At 38.9% G+C, this 7,149-nt stretch overlaps 1 pseudogene; it reads left to right on the top strand.

The window, feature by feature from the left end:
- Positions 1-5,317: 5,317 nt before the first annotated feature.
- LOC116546728 lies at positions 5,318-5,766 on the top strand (annotated as a pseudogene).
- The last annotated feature ends 1,383 nt before the right edge of the window (positions 5,767-7,149 follow it).

A 7,149-nucleotide genomic window follows, 5' to 3' on the forward strand; every position in this document is an offset into this window, starting at 1 on the left:
ATCAGAATGCCTCTCCCTCTACAGGGGATCACAGTTCCTCATCAACAAGGGATCGAGGCCTGATGGAGAATGAGTGCATTCCATTAACAGATTTAGGCTTCAGAAGGTGGATAATAAGAAACTTCTGTGAGTTAAAAGAGCATTTTCTAGCCCAATTTAAAGAAACTGAGAACCTTGAAAAAAGGTTTGACGAAATCCTAACAAGAACAGACAATCTAGAGAGGAATATAAGTGAATTAATGGAACTGAAGAATACAATACGAGAACTCCGCGAAGTATGCACAGGTTTTAACACTCGAATTGATCAAGCAGAAGAAAGGATATCAGAGGTCGAAGACCAACTTAATGAAATGAAACGAGAAGACAAGATTAGAGAAGAAAGAACAAAAAGGAATGAGCAAAGTCTCCAAGAAATATGGGACTATGTGAAAAGATCTAATTTGCGTTTGATAGGTGTACCTGAAGGTCATGAAGAGAATGAATCCAAGCTGGAAAATATTCTTCAGGACACTATTCAGGAAAAGTCTCCTAACCTAGTAAGGCAGGAAAATACTCAACTTCAGGTAATACAGAGAACACCACAAAGATATTTCCTCAAGTAGAGCAACCCCAAGACACATAATCGTTAGATTCACCAGGGCTGAAATAAAGGAGAACATTCTAAGGGCAGCTAGAGAGAAAGGTCAGGTTACCCATAAAGGGAAGCCTATCAGACTCATAGCAGATCTCTCAGCTGAAACCCTGCAAACTAGAAGAGAGTGGGGGTCAATATTCAATATCCTCAAAGAAAAGAATTTTCAACCCAGAATCTCATATCCAGCCAAATTAAGCTTCATGAATGAAGGAAAAATAAAATTTTTCGCTAACAAGCAAGCACTCAGAGATTTCATCACCACCAGGCCTGCTTTACAAGAGCTTCTGAAGGAAGCACTATACACAAAAAGGAACAACCAGTATCAGTCACCCCAAAAACTTACCAAAAGGTAAAGAGTTATCTCCATGATGAAGAATCTATATCAACTAATGGGCAAAATAGCCAGCGAGCATTAAACAACATTATTAAACTCACAAGTATCAATATTAATCCTAAATTTAAATGGATTAAATGCCCCAATCAGAGACACAGACAGGCAAATTGAATGAAAAGTCAAAACCCATCGGTTCGCTGTATCCAGATCCATCTCATAAGCAAGGACGCACAGAGACTCAAAACAAAGGGTTGGTGGAAGACTTGCCAATCAAATGGAGAGCAAAAAAAAAAAAAAAAGAAAACAGGAGTTGTAACTTTCGTCTCTGACAAAATAGACTTTAATAGTAACAAAGACTAAAAGAAACAAAGAAAGACATTACATAATGGTAAAAGGATCAATGCAACAACAGGAGTCAATGATCATAAATATATATGCACCCAATATAGGAACACCCAGATACATAAGACAAGTTCTTAATGACTTATCAAGAGACTTGGACTCCCGCACAATAATAGCAGGAGACTTTGACACCACATTGTTAATATTTGACAGATAAATGAGATAGAAAATTAACAGGGACATGTATGATTTGAACTCAGACCTGGAACAAGTAAACTCGGTGAATATTTATAGAATTATTCTCCCCAGGTCCACAGAACATACATTTTTCTCAGTATCATATTATACCTATTTTGAAAGTGACCACATAATTGGAAGTAAATCACTCTTCAGCATTTGCATAGCATTTCACAGACTTAAATGAAATATTAGTTGGCTGTTTGTTTGTTATTTTCTTCCCTTATTCCTTCCTGTCTCCGCTGTTAAGCACAATTATCAGCATAAAAGAGGTTTTCAATACCTATTTTTAGACTGCATTCCAGCCTGGGCAATAGAGCAAGACTCCTGTTCTCTCTCCCTCTTTCTCTTTCTTTCAAAAAAAAAAAAAAAATAGCAATACCAGAACCACAGGGCACTTGAACACTAAAACAAGGAATTTGTAAAGTACATCAAAAGTTCTAGTGATACTCTGAAAATGTATTTTAAAGATGGCAAAACAATAAATGTGTTCATAAGTGCCAACTGACTAGTTTATCAAACCAACATACTACTTCAGATCTTCAAAACTGTGGCCTGAAAGTTGTATACATTATAAGAGAGATATTTCTCAGTAGCAGTATTTAACTGTCTTTATCTGTAAACTTTAAAGTTCAGCTGTATAAGTTATCAGCCCCTCCTGAAGGAATCTAGTCCAGGATGTTGAATGGGATTATTGCCATTTTACGCTATATTTTTGTAAAATGTAGCTTCATCATAATCTCACACTGAAGGTTTTGCATCATTTTTGCTATTATTATTCTTTTAAGAATTATAAGTCAAAAGAATGTACACCTTAATGTGTCATTATATAACATTCCTTAAAATAATTGTAGATATTGGTGTCGTTTCTGGCATTTTAACTTGAAAGTGATACGCCACAAGATAATGTATTTAAGAATATTTGACTGCAAATATTCAACATATAGTATATATCTGTTAAACATCTCTTAAAAAATGCATATATATGTGTGTGTATATATGATCAGAATATCAAGACAATGTGGTGTAATGTCTAAAAAACTTCTAATAGGAGCTTATTATAGCAGTTTATCAAAAATAAAGGGCTCGGCACCATGGCTCATGCCTGTAATCCCAGCACTTTGGGAGGTCAAGGTGGGAGGACCACCTGAGGTCGGGAGTTCGAGACTATCCTGATCAACATAGAGAAACCCTACCTCTACAAAAAATAAAAAAATTAGCCTGGCCTGGTGGTCCATGCCTATAATTCTAGCTACTCGGGAGGCTGAGGCAGGACAATCGCTTGAACCAGGAGGCGGAGGTTGGGTTGCAGTATATTGAGATGACACCACTGCATTCCAGCCTGAGCGACAGAGTGAGACTCTGTCTCAAAAAAAATAAAACAAAATAAAGCAACAAGAATTCCGAAGAAGGGAGGGAGGGAGGAAGGAAGGTTGGTTATGTTTAAGCCTACAGTGACAGAAAAGAAAATTAAGGGAGAAGAAGGAACAGGTATTCTGCTAAGAAAAACCCAGGAAACTAGAAATCTAGCACTCAGAAATAATAAGGATGACAGAGGAAGACTATGAAACAGGGCTAACTAAAACTTTGGAATTGCAAATAGTAACTTTTTACCTCCTCTATATCTCCATGGCCCACAACTGTGGAACACGCTCAGCAGTGTCAAGCATCTAACCCATGGCAAATAATTTTCACTAAAGACACAGACAACCTCAAAGAATTCTGCTTTCTAGGCTTCAGAGTCCCTGGGAAAAAGGTTAGCTCTCAACCCTATTATCCTGAGGCTAGGCCAGTGTATCCCTTACAGTTCACTTTTTATTACTGAAGCCTGAAGCCAGAACACTTCAGAATAAATGGAAAAGCTTGCAAAAGTTTGTGTTCATGACAAAATTATGTAATAGAAAGTGCAGGCACCTAGAAGCAGAAGTAATGCATTTCATCACCAAGTTTGTGGCTTTGCCAAGCAAGTGTGATAAAGCAAAAGAGGGGCAGAGGAACTGAGAATGTATGCAAAAATTGACTATAAAAACTGAACTCAGAATTTAGGTATAATCTACTCTTTCCTCTTTAATGGATCATTTTCATCACCATAAAATCATGATATTCCTGTGTCTTAGGAAAAAAACTTTCTCGCTTTCATCTCCCCAATTCAGCTACTATCCCATTTCTCTCCTTCTGAAAGCAAAGATGTGTTTATTCACACAAGCCCTCTCTTCCAATCCTGTTAAACACATTTCCATACTTTTCACCAACATCATTCTTATAAACAATAAACATGTTACTAAATCCAATTATCAATTCTCAGTTCTCATCTTATTTGTCCTATCAGCAGCATTTGATACAGCTGACCACATCCTCTTCTTAGAAATTTGTTTTCTGCCAACCTCACTGACCACTTCTAAGTTTCCTTTAAAGGAATGCCCAGGGCTTAGTCCTTTCTCATCCTCTACTCACTACAGTCTCTTCCTTCGTGATCTCTTCTAGTCTTGTAATTACTCAACATTTCCATTTGGATCTCTAATAATATTGCCAACTCAACATACGCAAAACTGATCTGACCTTCCCTTCCAAGTGTGCTCTACCCTAGCTTTCCCATCTAAGTTAAAGACAATTCTGTCTCCAGTTGCTCAGACCGAAACCTTAGCTTCATCCTCGTCTCCTGTCCTACATCAGGAAGTCTTGATAACTCTACTTTCAAAATATATCCAGAATCTGATCACTTTACCACATCTACCATGGTCAAGCCAACAATGTCACTAGTCTCCCTTCTACCTCTCATGCCCCCTACAGTCTATTCTCAACACATGTTTAGTGATCCTTTTCATACATTGGGGGATAGAAGGATAAAACACCTTAGGTAGATTTTTGCCACCACTCTGCTCAAGGCTCTGTGCTGCTGCCTATTTCAATGGCATAAAGGGCCCTAGGGGAATACCCCCAGCCCTTAATTCCCTGACCACATCTCCTGTCTACAACTCTTCTCACTCGCCCTGCTCTGATGCACTGGCTGGGCCTCCTAGCTTTCCTCCAACACAACAGGCTCTCACCTTAGTGCCTTTGCATAAGCTGTTTCTTTTGCCTGAAATGTGCTTCTGCCAGCTATCGCAATAACTAACTCCATCGCTTCCTTGGCTCAAGTATCACTTTTTCAATACTACCCATCCCAACCATCCTATTTAATATTGCAAACTACCTCCAGACCCTAGCATACCCATTGCCCCTTCCTGAATCTACTTTGTCTTCTTCCAAAGAACTTACTGTCTTCTAAAATGGATGATTCAAAAATAACTGAACAAGCTGGGTGCAGTGACTCACATCTGCAATCCCAGCACTTTTGGAGGCTAAGGTGGAAAGACTGCTTGAGCCTAGGAGTTCAAGAACAGCCTGGGCAACATAGCAAGATCCCATCTTTACAAAAATTAAAAAAAAATTAACCAGGAATGGTGGCATACACCTGTAGTCCCAGCTACTCAGAAAACTGAAATGCAAGGACCACTTGAGCATGGGAGGTTAAGGCTGCAGTGAGCTGTGTTCATACCACTGAGCTTTAGCCTGGGTGACAAAGCAAGACCCTGTCTCAAAAAATAAGTGAAATAAAAATAACTAAACATTTTTGCTCTGGTCTGAATGTTTATGTGCCTCCCAAAACCCCTATGTTAAAATACTAACCCCCAAGTGACAATATGAGAAATTGGAGCCTTTGGGAGATAAATAGGTTATAAGGGTGGGACCTTCATGAATGGGTTTGGAGTTCTTATTAAAAAAAAAAAAAAAAAAAAAAAAAAACAGGCATTCCATTCCAAGGCCTCTGTGTGCCTGCGGAGTAGCCATCACGAGCAAAGCTCACCCTCCCGAGTTGAAAAAATTTATGGACAAGAAGTTATCATTGAAATTAAATGGTGGCAGACATGTCCAAGGAATACTGCGGGGATTTGATCCCTTTATGAATCTTGTGATAGATGAATGTGTGGAGATGGCGACTAGCGGACAACAGAACAATATTGGAATGGTGGTAATGCAAGGAAATAGTATCATCATGTTAGAAGCCTTGGAACGAGTATAAATAATGGCTGTTCAGCGGAGAAACCCATGTCCTCTCTCCATAGGGCCTGTTTTACTATGATGTAAAAATTAGGTCATGTACATTTTCATAATAGAATTTTTGCTAAATAAACTTTTGTAATAGTCAAAAAAAAAACAAAAACAACCCTAAAAAAATAAGCTCTTTTCCTTGCACCATGTGAGCACACAGTGAAAAGGCACCATCTATGAATCGTGAAACAGATCCTCACCAAATGTGAACTTGCCAGTGCCTTGATCTTAAACCTCCCAGCCTCCCGAACTGTTAGAAATAAACATCTGGCCGGGCACAGTGGCTCACGCCTGTAATCCCAGCACTTTGGGAGGCGGAGACAGGTGGATCACCTGAGGTCAATAGTTTAAGACCAGCCTGGCCAAGATGGAGAAAGCCCATCTATACTAAAAACAGAAAAATTAGCCAGGTGTGGTGACAGGTGCTTGTCATCTCAGGAGGCTGAGGCAGAAGAATCACTTGAACTTGGGAGACAGAGGTTGCAGTGAGCCGAGATCACACCATTGCACTCCAGCCTGGGCAACAGAGTGAGATTCCATCTCAAGAAAATATAAAATTAAATTTAAAAGTTCTCATAAAATTTGATGGTAAAGAGAAAAATAAAAAGAAAAGAAAGAAACATCTGTTCTTTATAAGCTACCTACTCTACGGTATTTTGTTACAGCAGTCCAAATAGACTAGGACAACTCTGAAAATTGTCATTACTGAATAACCAGTTATATACAAACCTGCGTCGAAACCAATTTTTGAGAGAACAATCAGTTTATTCCTATAAATTTAAAAATGCTCAATATATGCCACATCGTAATACATACATTAATGCCACAATCCAGACCCTTAGCAGTTTATCACAATTGTTTACTACAAAGCAACCAAAATAGATTATTTCCTCAAGATTGTGGGGAAAATATGGTAAAAATCCAAGGTTCTTGATATAGCCACATAAAACTCACATGGTATAATAGCTAAGACTTCAGTAGCCACTATTTCACTCTTTTTATTTACACAATAAGAGACAACTTATTTAACAATGTATAGGCCGGGCGCGGTGGCTCAAGCCTGTAATCCCAGCACTTTGGGAGGCCGAGGTGGGTGGATCACGAGGTCAAGAGATCGAGACCATCCTGGTCAACATGGTGAAACCCCGTCTCTACTAAAAATACAAAAAATTAGCTGGGCATGGTGGCGTGTGCCTGTAGTCCCAGCTGCTCAGGAGGCTGAGGCAGGAGAATTGCCTGAACCCAGGAGGCGGAGGTTGCAGTGAGCCGAGATCGTGCCATTGCACTCCAGCCTGGGTAACAAGAGCGAAACTCCGTCTCAAAAAAAAAAAAAAAAAAAAAAAAAAAAAAAAACAAAAAAAAAAAAACAATGTGTATTGACTATTATCTATCTCTTTCCACTGGAATTAAAGCTCCAGGAGGGCATGGAGCTTTGTTTTCCTCACGAAATGCCTCCCAAGTATCTAGAAGAATGTCAGCATACTGCAGGTGCTAAATAAATTTTTTAATA

Source organism: Sapajus apella, unplaced genomic scaffold (genome assembly GCF_009761245.1).
Source record: "Sapajus apella isolate SASKATOON/1434 unplaced genomic scaffold, GSC_monkey_1.0 scaffold1281, whole genome shotgun sequence".
Classification (NCBI taxonomy): domain Eukaryota; kingdom Metazoa; phylum Chordata; class Mammalia; order Primates; family Cebidae; genus Sapajus; species Sapajus apella.